Genomic DNA, 17,341 nt, shown 5'->3' with positions numbered 1-17,341 from the left:
TTAATTCCAGTTGACAAAGCTGCACAGTGAAGGAATTGTCAAAAGTTCTGAAGTTTTCTCTTGTCATTAAAAGCGTAACAAGATTCGTCTGGAAATGTGGAATGGTTAAAAAAATAAATAAGGAAGGAAAAAAGACAGAAGAAAGTGCAGTCTAGTGTATAAATCATTATGTACCGGTACTGTAGTATCGCAGAGTATGTCTCAACTGCCTTCAATGAGAGGTTGTGAAAGCAACAATGGATGTGAGATGCTCTGTAACCTACTTGACGTGATCCCTCATGGACTGTGACATTGGTGGTTCTTAGCAGTACAGTAAGCTTGGGATGGCTCTTCAAAAGCAGTCATAGGATTTTCTTACATGCTTTTTGAAGAAAAAATACTGAGACATCCAGAAAGGTCAAACAGCAAAGTCAAGAGCGATTAATTACAACATAGTATTATTTACTTTGTAAGTTCGTCTGATTAATTGTACAAACTGAAAATCATAGCTACGCAAAGCGTGAGCAAGTCACAGAAACTGTCCCTATGGGTCATGAAGTAATTTTTTACTGAAAATCTGTCTAGCATATTTACAGAGTAAATAAAAAAGTGTTTCAAAAAGGGGGAAATCGTACATTGTGTTCAAAGTCTTTACCTTCACCTAAAGAGACTGGCCCAGGACAGATCACCTTCTGCGTTTGAAATGACTGCAGATATATTACTTCTGGTACCACTCTGCCAATAGTCAAACAGGTTTGCCTCTAACTAAATTTCAGTGCCTGGTTTTTGGAGAAGATTTACACAACTCTGAGAAGCGGTCTACAGGAGTTTAATAACACCTTACCTTTGATGCCCTTTCAATACTTCAGATCTTGAACTAGCTAAACTATCTGAGCTCTGTTGGAAGTTTTTTTTATATAACATAAAATGTCTTTTGACATAACACAATAATACTTTAATATCATCTTTAAAGATCAATTTACCTTATATTCAAATGCATTTTAATTAGTTTAATCAAAGAGTAGAGGTTAGACTTACATGGTTGTCTATCCTTTGAGTGTCAGAATAATTTCTCTAAAGTGTTGTAAAAAATCTTTAACAAAACTTTAATTTCTGTAATTTACTGTAATTTAATAAAACCACAGTTTACCAGGGTTCAGGTGCTTGGACCTGCCAAGCTTTGCAGCCGACTCACCATCATACCAAACACTTAAAAACTTGCCCATATTTAGTTATTTCTGCTGACTCGCCCTAGCAGCTAGATTAGATGATGATTCTTCGCTCAAAACAAGACTGAAAACCTCAATTTCTTCCGGGCCCCTTACGTTAGGCGAAGGGCCCAGAGTAGTGCGGAGGGTCTGTCAGAGGCTTGTGGCAGGCTCTGTGCGGGTGGCCGCCGTGGGGCTGCGTGCCCACCACCCTGTCCCAAGGGACCTGCCCCGGAGGGGGCAGAAGCAAGACGATGATGTGGGGACACTGCTCTGCAGAGTGCTGTCCCTAAGGACAGGACAAGGGCAGGGGATTGCAACTCTGAGACCACACGCAGGTTGACTCCAGCTGTGAAAGAGACGGTGCAGTCTGGTTTGGTCAAGTGGCTGCTGTCAGTACGCCTTACTTCCCACTGCTTCTGCCCCTTCTCCTCAAAGCTGCACACTCTGCTTTTGGCTTATTCTCCTCCACCCCCTTGTCTGCTCAGGTTTAGACTCCAAATTCCCTTCCCTCTTCTATAGGATGCACAGTTCCTGCCAGCTCCTTAATTCTGGCCCTGCTCCCAGGCGTTCTGCCCCTGATTAAAGGATAGAAAACCTCCAAAGGAGATCACACTTTCTTTACATAATCTATTTAATAATACTTTTCAAGTAATTCAAAGCTAACTCTCACTCCTGAAAAGATCTCAAAAGGACACCAACGATTTAAAAGACTAAAATCTGCGTTGAATTATTGAATACAAAGGATGACAAAACCCACTGTTGTGGGCTTCCACAAATATAACCAAAATACCACAAATGCTGCCAAATTCGGTCAGTCAAACTGTGAGTCATAAGCGACTTAAAAGGCATAGGGTTTGGGTTTCTTTCACATTTTTTCAGGTCTGCAATTTTTTTCGTCCTTTCTCATTCGAGCTTTTGGTATCTACTATGACCAAGTTCCAAAGCTTTCCCCACAGTTACGAGGGAGAGCATCAATGAAAAACGTCCCCAGGAAGAACATGAAAAACTCCATACCACACACATCAGAAAGGCTGGACTAAAACTATAGTAAATGGCAACACCATAGCACTGTGCAGCCCAACTATGCACCCTACTGGTCTTTTTCCAAAATTACCATGAAAATGCATTCTGTTAAAGGGATTGTTTTAAGATTTTGGTTTAGTTTTTAGATTCCATTCCATTTGGTTAAAAGCCCCTTCAATTGGGTAAACACCCCTGCATTCATTTTATCATTTTTATACATGCTATACGGCAAAGATTATTTCTAATTGTACTGAAAAGGAAAAACAATGTAATTCATCTGCAGGAAAGATGGCACACACAAGAGAAATCTTGACTAGACTGGAGGCTCTGGCATTTTTGTACTTCTTCGGGTTCTATCCATAAGCAGCAAGGTAATTACTGCCCACCAGCTGGTATTTTTCCCTGCATTCCTTAACACCTCTTCAATCAGAAAGGCATCAGAAACTTTTCTGGTACGAGAATGAATCCCACCACACACGCTCACCCCAGCACAAAAGTATATCTAATAACAACAGTTGCTATGATGACAACTCTTATTAAGGCTGAGCATCTTCACAGGTAATGTTTAGATGCAACTGTCATCTTTAGTTGGATCTCATTCTAAAGCACTACCAAGATCAGGCTCATTCATTAGTCAGAGAGCATAAAGATCTTAATTAATGGGTCTCATTCTTCTTTTGGTCCTCTTGTTCCTCATCAGCAAGGAACTGCCTGAGAACACTTCTTTGTACTACAGAAGATGAACATTTGCATTAAGGAGGTAGCTACTTCTATTCTCAGATGTTCTGCTGATATTTGTTTGCTTTCTCTGCACCATTACAAGTGAACACAATATTTATGTCAGATTTTGGATTGTTGCCATAATCTTAAAATAGAATACTCTCTTCTCTAATATCACATTATCAACCATAAACAAAATGATGATAATATCAGAATTTTTCTTTAAAAAAAAAAAAGTATTTTAAAAAAAGGGATATTACTCTCGGTTCTTTCCTCTCAATGTATTTTCTCTCACTCAAGGTGTTTCCTTGATGGTATTTCTACTAAGACCATACAGCCTTTAAACACACATTCCAGAGTACGTCCTTTGGGTGAAAACACACTGGTTGAGTTTCCTCCCCTGTGTTCCCCTACAGCATGTTTATTTTGGTCAATCCCACATCTACCCTGCTCATTCTGGTCTGCCAACAAGCCCTCATTTCAGTGAGCTCCAGTCTAATAACCTTATACACGGTTTTCCCCATTGATGGGATACTGAGCATCCGCTTCCACTTCCAATTCGAGCAGGCACAGAAGAGGCAGTACGGGTGTCCATGTTTTAACGCCAGAGTAACTACAGGCCCTCACAAAATGTGATTTCAGGACAAATCCAGCTCAATTTGCTGAATATTTAATATTTCAGGATGTTTGCATGAAAGTGAAGAGGTAGAAGAGCAAAAACTTAAACCAGTTACGTGCACTGCTTTGCTTAAGATAAAATTAATAAGGTGCAGATGGCTACCACTACCACAGTGGTAGTATGGGCTCCCCTAATTTTAATTGATGTATCTGCAGTAGTGCTTTTTTTTAACACATTTTAACATATTTAATGCTTAGAGAACTTAATCTTCTTCTGCATTTGTAGAAGATCTGGTACAGCGGGACTCTAATGCTAACAGGGGGCTCTAAGTACTACTGTAATATACGTAAGAACTACAAAAGCTGAAGATGAATCGAAGAAATGGAAGACAAGCTGTGTAAACGTTAACACAAAACCTACTGCAACCCCTGAGTAAGGAAAATCATTAAGAGACAAAATAAAACTGCAGATCTTCAGCTGGTCTTTTCTGGAAGTCATGAAGTATGATCTAGTCAAGGATACCTAATGCCTCATCCCAAACCTGCATAGTGTGTTAGTCCCATCAATTTATTGCAGATCCTTTTTAAAGGTGTGGCCTGAAAAGAACACAATCTCTGTATCAAAATAATCCCAGACTACCAGCAGAATCAGAGAGCTTATAAGAAGAATTTCTGCTAGTGGGGAGCTACTTAAAATGCTCTGTTGATAACTTACACTTGCAATCGCTGCCCGTACCAGTGTACCTTCACAAGACAGTATGCATCAGTGGAAGACGTACAACAGCACGTTGTTACCACTGTAGTGAGCACTCCGCAGAGTGAAGGCACCATTCTAGGTGCTACCTTAAATGGAAAATTTGCAGTGGTAGAAGAAAAAAGGAAGTTCCTGTCAGGGAACTTTAGGTGTTTGGGATCAAGTCCAACAAATCCTCCTGACTCATCCATTACCTTCCTAGTTTTGCACTTGTTCTAAAAAATTGTCTGTTTTCCATCCCAAATTGTATTTCTTCGTGCACCCATCTTAAAGCCCCAAGATTCCCTCACAGAATGCCCAGCAGCAGATCTGAATCCACAAAACAGATACTTCACAGGAGATTAATAATGAAAACATGAGATTACAAAGATCTGGCTGCAAAACTTTTGGATTAACGCATCACATTTCTGGGCATGTGTCTGAACTCATTCTAGTTTGCTTGCGAACGGAGAGAAGAATTGCTACAAAGTGGAGAAATGAAGGCAGGTCAGCCTGAGCGCTTTGCACCCCTGCGCTGTTACTGATTTGTGAGTACTTGATTCAGTAGTAACCATCCAGGTATCCAAAGCCGTTTTGTTATACTGCCCAAAACTGTTGCCAGTGAATGCAGAGGAAATACTGCATGCAGTTACTGGAAAGATCTTTTAGTAAGGCAGTGAAATATTACGAAGTCTGATTTAGGCCACCCCTATATCACCTTCTAGATAGAGAACGGAAGAGCCATGTATTTCTCTGATCATGCAAACACTGGCAGATAACTAAGGTAGTCAAACTTGGTTAATTTGGTCAACCAAGTTTCACAGAGATCACATGTTTAAGAATAAAAGAATATAGCCTGCATATCCAGTTATAAATTGTGAAAAACTTTTGATGCAGCTGTTGAGGGATTGTTCATTTGGGAGCTCACATCCCTATCTTGTTAGATTAAATGAATCATGGTTTCACAAAGCAGTGTTTTACTGTCCACATGGAAAAATACACCTGAAAAAGCGCAGCTGAAATGCCTCAGGCAGCATCCAATGTTGATGGACATGAATACAGAACCATCTTATCCTACGTTCCTCAGTCAGCTCAGAGAATAAGACATGCTGGCTTCTTAAGAGTGGGAGAAAATTAACTGTGTTTGTAGTTACATTATGTTGTATGATCTCCACATTACACTGGAGTATGTGACTTCATTATTTTCGCTTTATCTGAAGAGCTGCAGGAAATCTCACTGAAAAGCTTATTGCTCAGACTTGAGTATTGCCTATTCCTAACTTACCTTCAGAGCAGGTTCAAAAAGCACTCTGGTTTCTGAACATTTGGGCAACTCCAAGAATATATCTTCTCCTTGCTGACTTTTCCCCTTTGTCATTAACAACCTTTCAGCCCCCTTCCCCTGGGCTGTCCTCAAGGGCAATGAAAGGCAATACAGTATACAGCTGGAGGAAGTCAGCACATATCAAAAGTTAAATGTCAAATCTTCATCAAAATACAAACACTTATTATTTGCTTCCTATTCATGCAGTGGCATTCACCACAGTGAGAACAGGATATGTACTTTTCAAATTCTCTAGCTCTGAGGGGTGCTAGATAAGTATAACGATAGCGCAGCCAAGATTGCTAAATTTATTACTGGAGCCTCTGATCCCAATAGTATATTGCTAATAACAGTGCCAAATATCCAAAGGCAGCTGCTCTTTAGAGGTTATCCAGTCCTGTATGCTCCCTCACGGAATACTGCAGAGCAGTAAGCAAAGGCATATTATACCAGTGGGAGAAGCAAGCTGCTCTTCTTAGATATAGACGGGCAACAAACATCCAATATTTCTCTGAAAAATCAAGGAAAACTGTGCCAGAGGACAAAAAGGACATCTGTGCCAAAAGACACCAGAACCTCTGCAAACTAAAAGTGTCTTTGTTGCTGCAAGAACGATGAGCCAGCCCACGCTAACTGCCCTATTCCATTAATGCATTCTAACTCCTTTTTCAGTCTAAACACAGCTTATAAACAATTTGTTTTCCATTCACAGCCCCAGATCTCAAAAATAAAACATTTCTTTGGACTAAAAAACCCCCAATATTCTCCTAGAAGTTTGCTACCACAGTTTTGCAAATTCATGCAGTCTGAATTCCAAGGTGCGTACAATCAATCTTTTTTATTTTATTCTGCATTTAGGTTGAAGACATAGGTGTTGGGTGGAAGGTATTCATTTTCAACTTCCAATGCATAGAATTATATTTCCATTATTTTAACAACATTTTCTTTCTTTTTAATATTTTTCCAGTGACTGCAGCAAAACCTTGTGCTACAGCCCATGCTTCAAAATGTCTTTTGACTGCTGAGAGTATCCTGTGAATTCTTCTACATTAGTACTGGTGCATCCTCTTAAAATAAACCATCTGCTAAAGGCAAATTCCTTCGTTGCCTGCCTCGGCACACTCCTCAGCCATTCAGATGGCCAAGATGGGGAAAGGGCTAGATGGAGAATTATTTGGAATCATGAAGAATGTTTAAAAGAAAGCAATATTTTACTTGAGCGATAAATGAAAAAATCCTGAGCACTCACCGAGACTTCTAGAGAGCAAAGAAAAAGAGTTGGTAAAAGCAGACCTTGACAGGGTGACGATGACATTTTACAACTGTTGTTGAAGGACTGCCTGTTTAGGGTCAGGCCCTGCTCTTGGAGATGCTTGCTACTGGCAGAGACAGTATAATTTGACAGAGTTTAGTCAACAAAACTCTAAAATTTATGTAGAGAACATGCTGACAAAAAGTGACCTTAACCAGTAAAACTTTCTATATTAAATGCAATGTGCATGCATGTGTGTATATATATAAAATGCATGTATATTTATTAATTTATATAGACAGATATGCACAATGGCATCTGGATAGTGGCAGATAACCTTAAGCATGGCTGAGTTTAAAAAGAGGTATTCCTGCAGCTGTTTAGGAGCTCACACTATCATCTAATTTCTCTGTGTAACTAAAAAGACCTTCTTGAGAGCGTAAAGAAAGAAACATAAACTAGTGCTGCAAAATACCCACTTTGAGAGTGTTCTGGTAGCTTTTCTGACTGGAGTATCTAAGTCACAGTTATGGAATCCTTTGATTAATATTTCTTCTATCATAATTTAAGAAAAAAAAAATAATTTCGAAGACCTTCTAATGAGGCCAAATACATATCAAGATCTTGCCCAGACTGCCTCTCAGCTTCTCCTTTAATATTTGACTAAGTGCGTCTTCGGGCTTATGGAAACAAAACTGAGTATGGCTGCAAGATTTGCAGACATTCTGTCTCCACCATTTACAAATAAATCTGCACCTATTCCTCTGGAAAACCCCAAAAATACCTCCATACCAAGCTGGCCTGTCTGACTAGCATGCTGCTTGGCGAGAATACCAACAGATGGGCACTTTAAGAGAATGCCACTTAATGAAAGGCTCGTTGCTTAAAAGCTCTTGCAAGCCTGAAGACCTTAATTTTAACCATGGCTATTGTCTTCGTCTGTAAGTTACAAAGACACTTTGAGGTTTCATGTAGATGCATCCCCGTATTTCAGGAAGAAAATATTCTTCTGTTTATTTCAGTGCACAAACAAGTTTTAAGCATGTGAGGGATACTAATATTGCCATCCTTAACCAGGAAGGTTCCTGCAGTATTGCCAGGCACAGACCAAGGGATCCTGTTTCTAAGCCAGTAACAGAAACTAATCCCTGAAGGTCAGGCAAAACATTTGAATTTTTTCCATGGAAAAATTGGCAAGAAAAATTTCCACCCCACCAAAGACTGCATGCTGACTCTGACTGTACTTGCATTATACGATTATTATTATTTCCATGAAATTATTATATCTCTGCAGACTTGCCAAGGGTACCCACATTTAGACATGTATTTCATGACAGAAAATTCCAAGTAGCTTTTGAAAACAAAACCACCACTTTTTTTTTTTTTAATAATAAAAACAAATTGTAAAGACCTTTAGAATTAATCACTCAGAGATTCTTGTTTCCAAGTGGAAACAGTTCTGTTAAGGCCAAAAATTTGGCAAAGTCCAAAAAACCCAAAACAAACCACCACCACCCCAAAAAACAACAACCTAATAAAAATATTAAAACAGATATGCTACTAGAATTCTCAGCATAGACATTCTAGTGATATATTTGAAAAGCCATTCACACTGACACTCTTGTTATTTGCTATTTTTAAGCACAAGGCTGAGAGCCTGCAACAGAAATTGTTACAGTCATTGTTTCCGGATATATAACTGGTCTGCCTCTCTCTGAGCACAATGGTGGAGAAAGGTCAAACAAATAAGATCTATCAATAACAGGAAAATAGATTGAGCGATATAATCTTAACTTCTAAATCAGTGAAGAATTTCTGGCATGAAAGATAAATGCACTTAAGACTCAAATCCAGTTTAGATTCACTCACCTAAAATTATTTTGGACAGAAACAATTACTTACTACATAAATATTTAAAGCCTAACAAAATGTTAAAGTACCTAATCTATAACAAGAAACCTTCATTTTCAGGAAAAAAATTAGAAAGAGTCTTATACGAATGTTATTCTTTTCCCTGAGTCATCCCATCAAATGACTTTAATACAACGTTGATCATCATGTGGATGCATACAGAATCCAGTGGTCGCTCTCAATCACCTCTCTGCTTCCCTAGATCCCTGGGCTAGCTGAAGGACAAACAATTGGACCTTCATCCTGCGTGGGTCTTCAGATGACTGGAAGGCACAGGCACTGCAATATGGAGACTGAATACATTACGCTAGCATCCTATACAACCACAAAAAAGGGATTTGATATTGTATCATTTAAAGACAAACTATACAATGACCTGCATATCTCTCAACATTTGGTTAAGAAATGAGACCCAACGAGTCACAGTCATACACCAAGTACGACGTTGGTGAAGTAATCAACCAGGTATTACTCTAACAAATGCCAAAGAGTATTTCAGCACAGCTCCATCTGCCCCAATTCACAATGACATTCTGAGAAGAAATAGAAATAATCCAAAAAAACCGTACTCACTCAAAAACATATTACTAATTAAAAATAAATATAAACAGAGTCGCTAGTATAATGGCTATTATGCAGTTAACACCCTTGGTAGATTTAAACTGGAGTGCTGAATTTATTCAGAAACATAAATCAATCAGAGTCAATTCAGAAACACCAATCAAGGTCAATCACAATTTAGAATTTAGCAAATTAAATTACTCGTTCATTTATTGTTAACATCCTTAGGTTAATCTTAAGGCTGCATAAGCTTCACCTAGTATTATGCTTGAGACTTAATAATTTGCCTTGACATTTAGAATAGTTCTTACATAAAACTTTGGATTTGTTTTTAAATAAAAAGCAAGACGACAGAATAAACAATGCTGAAAATATACTCCTCTTTCCCAGAGGAATTACAATCTTGGATCAAAAGCCTGCAGTTTTTTCTCTTTCCATCAGTATTCTATTTCAAAAATTGTTCCAATTTGGTTTTTTTTTTGTTTTGTTTTTTGTTTTTACAAAAAAAAGATTTTTTCCTATATTTAGAACTATTAACTATATATGTTAAAACCAATAATACGTATTTTTCTGCATTTCTATGTACTTGACAAATGAAATACAAAAGAAAGATGTAAAGTACTTTAACTGTAAAATGTGTTAATTGCTTAAATAAAACAAATATTTTTTATCATTTAAACTACCTTAGGTAAAAAAAATGGCTCTACTGTAGAAGGTCAGTGCTGTGTTCATATACTCATCAATAGATTAAATTATTGTTATGATAAATGAGTCATGGTACAACAATAATATTGTGAAGCAAGCCTAAGCTACCATAGCAGATTTAATTCTCGGAAACAGCTGCATAACAACCACACTTCTCTGAACAGTAACAAATTAAGGGCATCCACAAGACTCCAGCTGTGCTAATGAATTCTTCCTTCCACATCTACAGAGACGATTAAAATACCTGCAGGACTTTTTAAAGAATGTCAGTGTTCTTATGTCTTCATCCTAAGAAATAACTGATACGTATCATTTGTGTGATTATTCATTTATCATTTTACTAGTTTGGCAGACATATTCAAATTCAAATAATCAGCACAAAAAAATCAAGACAAATGAAAGTATAAAACCAGAACAATTTTATTTAAAAATAAAATAAAAATCAAACTACTGAATAACATCTACCACCTCAGAAGCCGTTTATAAGATGAATCAAAGGGAAGCTGAGTTTGGGTTAGATTACATAAAATAGAAACTGCAGTAAATTCCTGTTCTTCAGTACAGACTAGATTGCCTTGCTCAGCAGTGTGCTCTATGAACTAGTTAAGCAGTACAGTACAGTATCCTGTTATGATCACTAATTTTTTCACTGGGGATGTGCGACTAACAGCAACAACAATAACCCAACATACTGGTAAGGGCATTTCAAACAACAAACTGATTCTTCAGCCTGCTGTATCCTTTAAAACTCTACCAAAGAGATTGGGGAAGTGCAATAAGGATGTCGTCACAAACATCCATGAAAGTTAATCACTAAAGCCTCTAAACAGCTTTGAAACTTCATTACAAATTATAAAGCAGGTGAAACTCCTAGTAACGGCAGCCGCAGCAAAATCACATACAGAGGCTCACCCACAGCTGCTCTCCACGCACACCGGTGCACACACACCACCTCGCACACAGAGCATGCTGGGCACACACGTATCCCCACAGAGAGCGTGCGAGGTCAATCACTCCATCCTGTTAATGAGAGCAGGGAAGCACAGACACAAATACAGAGTTTCTTCATCTCCTCTGCAAGAAAGCATACTCATTCAATGGCATAATACTCACTGCAGTGAACTAAAAATTAATGTTACAGGTTAACATGTGCATCCCCTACCTAAAAAAGGGCAATCATGCCTTAGCTAATTCTCACTTTCTGATTATCTTTTGTTGCCTCTTCCATTTTGTCGTGCATTCCATGGTGCTTTATTCAGACTGCCCTTTGTACTTAGTTGTCTCTCTTTTCTCCTCTTTTTGGGTAACCTCCTACCCTACTGTGTTACTTTTGTACTTTGCATGCTGACATCCACCACTCTAAAGCAGTAGCACACAGCGATTCTAGCCAAATTCACTCTGTGGACAGTACAGAGTGAGAAGAGACAAAACAATGCAGGGGAAAAAGGTAAGACTAGATAAGAATGAAACAGTGAGGGGAAAAAAAATGACAGCATCTCTAACATTTATAACATTTTGCAAAATTATTCCTTTGTATTCCACCCTGATGCAAGTGGAAATACACTGGAGATTATCTGCTTCACTATGACTATAGGTTAACTGGAAACTTGCTGTGCGCGTGTTTGTTGAGAGCAGGCTAGCACCAGCTGCCTCCAGAAAATATGCAGAACTGGACTTGTTCATATTGTAAATAACTGCAGTGCTCCAATTTCCAAGTAGAGCTCCTTTGTCCACAAGGGCTGATTTTAGCAGGAAAGCGTTATGTCCACATTCCTTTAAACATACAGTCTGAGATGCTGATTTTAGTAATTTCTCAAGTGCAATCAAAGAGTTACAATACTAAAAATGAAAACAAAGATATCTTAGACATTCCATCTCCGTTAAAGTTCATGAGATGAGCCAAGACATCATCCCTGTCTCGCAGGGAAAGAAGGGAACAATTTCTCTGCATCAGCACATTGTAGGGGTGGTCAATGTTTGTAATGCTACGGGCCACGTACAAAATCTGTCATATGGTCAGCTACCACAAGATCCATTCAAACACCTCGGGGCTGTCATACAGACTTCCACGGTAGTTTAGACACAAGTGAGGACAACTCCCCAGTGCTCAATCACATAGGGCTGTCCCAAATGCACCTGCATCCCACCATGACCTTCAGAAGCCCTAGCACCGATGCAGCACCTGAACAGCTGGAGAGCCATATGCAGCTAAAGAATCAAAGGTTAGTCACATCTTACCTATTGTTATAAATAGATTGCAAAATCCTTGAGAGTAAACACTTTGTGTTTGCACAATGCCTAGTACAACAAAATCCCTGTCGATGCATTGGACTCCAAAGTGCTACTGCCACACAGGGTAGCTTGTGCAAAGCCAGAGTTTGTTTCAGTGTAATAAACATTAAAATATGGATGTAATGAACATTAGTACGACAAGCTCATTCTACAAGGTAGTATGTATTCCACATCTTTCTCTGACAGCCAATAATCATATTCGTTCTCTTTTCTCCCAAGTTTTCTGCAATGTGGAATAGGAGTTCTGCAACATGTCTGGGTTTCAGATAACCATTTACCAATATTCAACAAAAATCATAGTTGTTTTGGGGTTGTTTTTTTGTTTTGTTTTTGTTTGGTTGGTTTTGGGTGCTGTTTTTTTTTTTCCTAACGCTTACCACTAAAGCTGAGTATTTCAAGGGCCAATATCTGGAGAAGCATAGGATGATACTTCTTAAAGAAGAACGGAAGGGCAATAAATCAGGTTTTACTTAAGTTTGTGGGAACAGTTCCTAGTCTGACTAAGCAGTAGCACTAATACATGGAGAGCATAAGGAAAAGAAAAAGGATGCCAGAAGTTGAAGATGGATGCACATTTTAAGGGAGCTGCTTTACTGTCGCCCTGTGGCTTAACATTATTTCACCGCTTTATCTTTTCGCTTGCTGTCTTAGCAAAATGGTAACGAGAGGCATCGCTATTACAAACCCCAGTATCATTCACTTAAGACAGGAGAAGTACCACCAAGAAATAAACCCCAGATTTGGCCAGTAATCCTGCAGCCTTCCACCACTTGTAATCAGGGAGACTTTATACCCCCTAAAAGGAGGTTAAGGATACTACAGTGCGAGCCAGTTATGGGGTGGTAACACAGGTACGCAGTGCACCAACCAGGAGTGCTGTGTTTTGACAGTCTCTCACAAATACCCAAGGCTTGCGCTAAGTCACTGCACCAGCAGGGCCTTCCCATAATGAGGGTTTACAGGCAAAGACCTCTCCAGCATTCATAGGTATATCATTCATATTAAAAGCCATTAATATCACAAACTTCAGATTCTGTTAACGGTGGTAAACAAGAAACTTGGCAGCACCCCCTCACCTCAGACGACCCCATCCCTGCTGGAACCAGGACACCCTCATTGGGCAAAATTTCTCACCTCTACTAAATCCTCTATTTTCAATTTTATTCTATCTGCCAGTGCCTGAGCTTTCTTACGAGAAAAAGATGCTTAACATGAAAAACATTCAGTTCTGGGAGCACGCTGGGAAGATTTAGGCGTACTAATTTCCTCAATTATTTCTTTAGATGTATTTTTAATCACAATTTTAAAAGAAAACCAGAACCATTATACAGTATCAAGAAATATCTCAGTGTGATTCTAAATTATGTAGCAACAAGAAAATCCATATTTATAACAGATTTGTGTGCTTAGCTATTTAAACTTGTATGATCCTTTAACATGAGACCTCAGAATAAAAAGTGAACTTCCTTTCCTGATCTTAATTATCAATACTTAGTTATTAATGTATGAATTTATGCATATACATACTCTACACATTTGTACGCTACAAAAACAGACATGCCCCATTATTATCCGCCTCAAATATCTTTGCAAAGGTTCTATGGCATGCAAGATATTCTTTTTACCGTTGGCTATAATCTCTTTTTCTTTGAAGGCCCCAAGAGTAGAGATAGATTTAGATAAAACTCCTTAATAGGACCACACAGATGAAGACCCATATAGCACAAGCTATAATTATTGTTTCAGTAATCTCATTCCCTAAGGGAATTGTTAACCTTCAGTAAGATAACGATTGCACCAGTATCACTGCTGTGACACCAGTTTGCATAGGCACACCAAAGCTAGCTTTGACCTGGGGAGTGCGCGTTCCTGACAGCACGGCTCGGAGCACGGGCTCGCTGCACTCGTGTTTGCCCAGCGATGGGACCCAGCTTTGCAGCACCCGCACCGCTAGAAGTATCTGGACACCATACAATACACAGAGTCTCAAATCCTTGCTACTGATTTCATTACTTCCCTAAACAGCAAACAAGCAGCTCTTTGTCCCAAAGACGGCACTACGAGACTTCATAATTAGAAACAAAATAGTCCTGAGAAAAAAATACCAATTATGCTATTGCCATCATCTGTAAAACACATGACACCAAATGATGCAACATACTTAAACCATTGTTTTGCTTTGGATAAGGATGTTTCCCCAAATGGCACCTGAGCAATTTCGTTATATTGTTTATATTACCATGTAATGCCAGACAGTATCTCCACGTCACCATTGATTTGTACATTTTAAAGACAGCACGTATTTCCTATCTTCTTCTTTCATCCTCATATTTAATAACCAGTTTATAATTTAACATATTCTTTGACATTATTTTAGTCTTTCTAAACTACATGGTATTAGTTTCCCAGAATAGAATTTGTTTTGGCCAAATTCCCCCCAGTTAGGTTGAGAGGTGTAACTTTTAATGGTTTTTCAGTAAAAATATTTTTGAAAACACTCAGTGTTTAGGACTAATTCTAATATTTTGTAAACAGTATAAACAGCAGGAAATCTACCCCCATGTCCCATACTCTCGCATATTAACAATTTCTTTTCTTCCATTATTTGAATGTAAACAACTCCTCCTGAATTAAAAATTGTGTAAAAAAAAATTGAAAGCATCACCCACACCAATTCTTTGAAACCATGATCACATCGAATTTGCTGAAACTGTAAGACAAAAATATCTACACCCTAACCACCGATAAGAAAATAAGTACATACCAGTATGCTTAACAGTAGCAAGATATCATCTGCGATACTAGCCTTTAAGGGCTCTAAGCACACACATCTTTCAGGAACATTTATTTCTTGTCCTAGTACTGTATTATAGCCATACACAACTAAAATAACTTTGTGGGTTTTGTAAAAAAAAAAAATTTATTTTACTTTAACCGCAACTTCCAAAATCTAAATATAAAAACAGAATTTGAAAACATATTTCATTTCTTGTATTTACTCCGTTTCCAGTTAATTCTTCATCTTATGCAGGCAGCAATATTAAAATCTGACATCAAAACTTATATCTAATGGTTGCTGAAGAACAAAAACAATTATGAATCACTAACTGTACGAGCAGTATCACCGTTCTTAACATTTGGCAGTGCCGAACTGCAATTACAACATCATCAAGTACAATACCTTTTCCAATTCTGACAGAGAGAAACCTAACGCAAGAGGGGGACAACTGCTTTATTAGCAAGATTCTCATAACTTCATATAGGATAAATGTAAAAGATGTGGTACTTACAGTGAATTCACAGAAATCAATGCTATCAAGACTTTTGCTTCTGTGTATTCTCCCTTTTATTCGTCTTAAAGAGGGCTTTCCCTGACTTACACTACAGGTAGCACCATTGGGATTTTCAGAAGATGGAGTTACCCTGCCAAATGAAAAGAGCCACATATCAGACAAAGAATATATGTTTTTACTGAATACGTTTGCTTAAAGTAAAATCTTTACAGCAGAAAAAACATGCTACACAAAGAAGGAATGCCATTCCAAGCTTTAGTTTTCAATCAATAAGTGCCAAAGACAGCAGAAATATGCAGAAATCTAGCTCCCATCAAGTCCATCACTTGCTTGCAGATTTAGTCAAAAAAAAAGTAGTCATCATTTTTGTATAAAAGTGACAAGTATCAGAAAAAAGGACAGATTACAGAAAAATATGTTTAACTTCGAAAAAATTAAAAGGAATATTTTTCTCTATTGATTTAGTGAAGAACAGAGTGTTATGGTACATGTTGATGGCTGTCAGTTAAATCAGTAGGAGCCTGGCAGTATTTGGCTTTTGACCTTTTCCAGTTTGAGTGCTAATGGTACTTCAGCTATTCTAGCAATGAATAACGATGAACAATAATTAAATGAACAGGACCTGTTAAAGTTATAGGGGTAGTATATTAAGTAACTACATTTTATAAGGTCTTTCATCACACTGTAGTCTACACATAGTCCTAAGGACAGTCCATAACTAAAACATTTTGAGAAAGCAATCCATATTTCAAGGAGCTTGTTGGAAGTTGCTAATGAGTGTAAGTAAGAAGGCTTCAATTAACCAACGTATTAAGGTTTGTGAGGTAAATATCTGAAAGGCAAAATAGTCTCTAGTCAGGCCAACGCCACATTAGAAAAAGGAAAACTGCTTTTCATCAAATATGCTCACCAAGAACCGTAAAACGTAAAATCACCAAAACATAAAATTCTTAATGTGCAGACTTACACTTGTTTCATATAATTTCTCAACTGCAGTCAGGAGAGACTTCAAAAACTAGCTTAAACGAGAAATAATATGTATCTTTTTCTTTCTTTGGACAGCAATTCAGTGTTTTTCTCTGTGACCATTAAGATTCCTCTCACAAAAAATATTTAAGTACGTGTTTTAGGCTCTTTTACTTAGAATTAACAGCTTTGGTATGTACATAAATGTTTTTACAAAAAAGAAAGAAAGGTGGAGATGTCTTACACATAGGCATCACTAAAAAAAGGACATTGCATATATCAGGCCACGTTAAAACTTGGAATACAAAATTCAAAGTACAAAATACAATAACCACAATAACCAGAGGCTGAACGCACTTGTTTGATTAGCGAAGACTCCTGCATCTACACAGCTTCATGGCCAGGATAAAAGGTGCAAATGCACGTTCATAGGAGGATAGGGAGAAGAAAGTGTTGCAATAGCCAAACATGACAATGAAAACAATCTTTTCTAATCTCTTAGTCAATTGATAAAGCCCTCCATTTGTTTGTTGAATTACTGTGATTACCAAATCAATATTTTGTTTTCAGATGCCCGAGTTTTTTGGTTTTCACACACACATGAACAGCTTGATAATGCAGTAATCTGTTTCAGATGTTTTTTTCCCTTTGGATTCATTTACTGCCAACTTTTAACTGCAAGGATAAACAAAAATTTCTAACTGAAAACATAACTAATATTCAGACATTTTAATTACATTATAAACTTCCTGC

The 17,341-nt window shown here is 37.9% G+C and overlaps 1 protein-coding gene across 1 annotated transcript in view; it reads right to left on the bottom strand.

The window, feature by feature from the left end:
- TJP1 (tight junction protein 1) overlaps window positions 1-15,747 on the bottom strand; it is a 154,239-nt gene extending 138,492 nt beyond the window's left edge. Inside the window, exon 1 of the mRNA XM_009885753.1 lies at window positions 15,620-15,747. The gene's annotated coding sequence lies outside the window, so the exon portion shown is untranslated. The remainder of the gene's footprint in view (window positions 1-15,619) is intronic.
- Window positions 15,748-17,341: the final 1,594 nt, after the last annotated feature.

This window comes from Charadrius vociferus, unplaced genomic scaffold, assembly GCF_000708025.1.
Source record: "Charadrius vociferus isolate BGI_N301 unplaced genomic scaffold, ASM70802v2 scaffold325, whole genome shotgun sequence".
NCBI classification, from domain to species: domain Eukaryota; kingdom Metazoa; phylum Chordata; class Aves; order Charadriiformes; family Charadriidae; genus Charadrius; species Charadrius vociferus.
The sequence above is the reverse complement of the archived record's forward strand: the minus strand, read 5'-3'. Positions and strand labels throughout refer to the sequence as shown.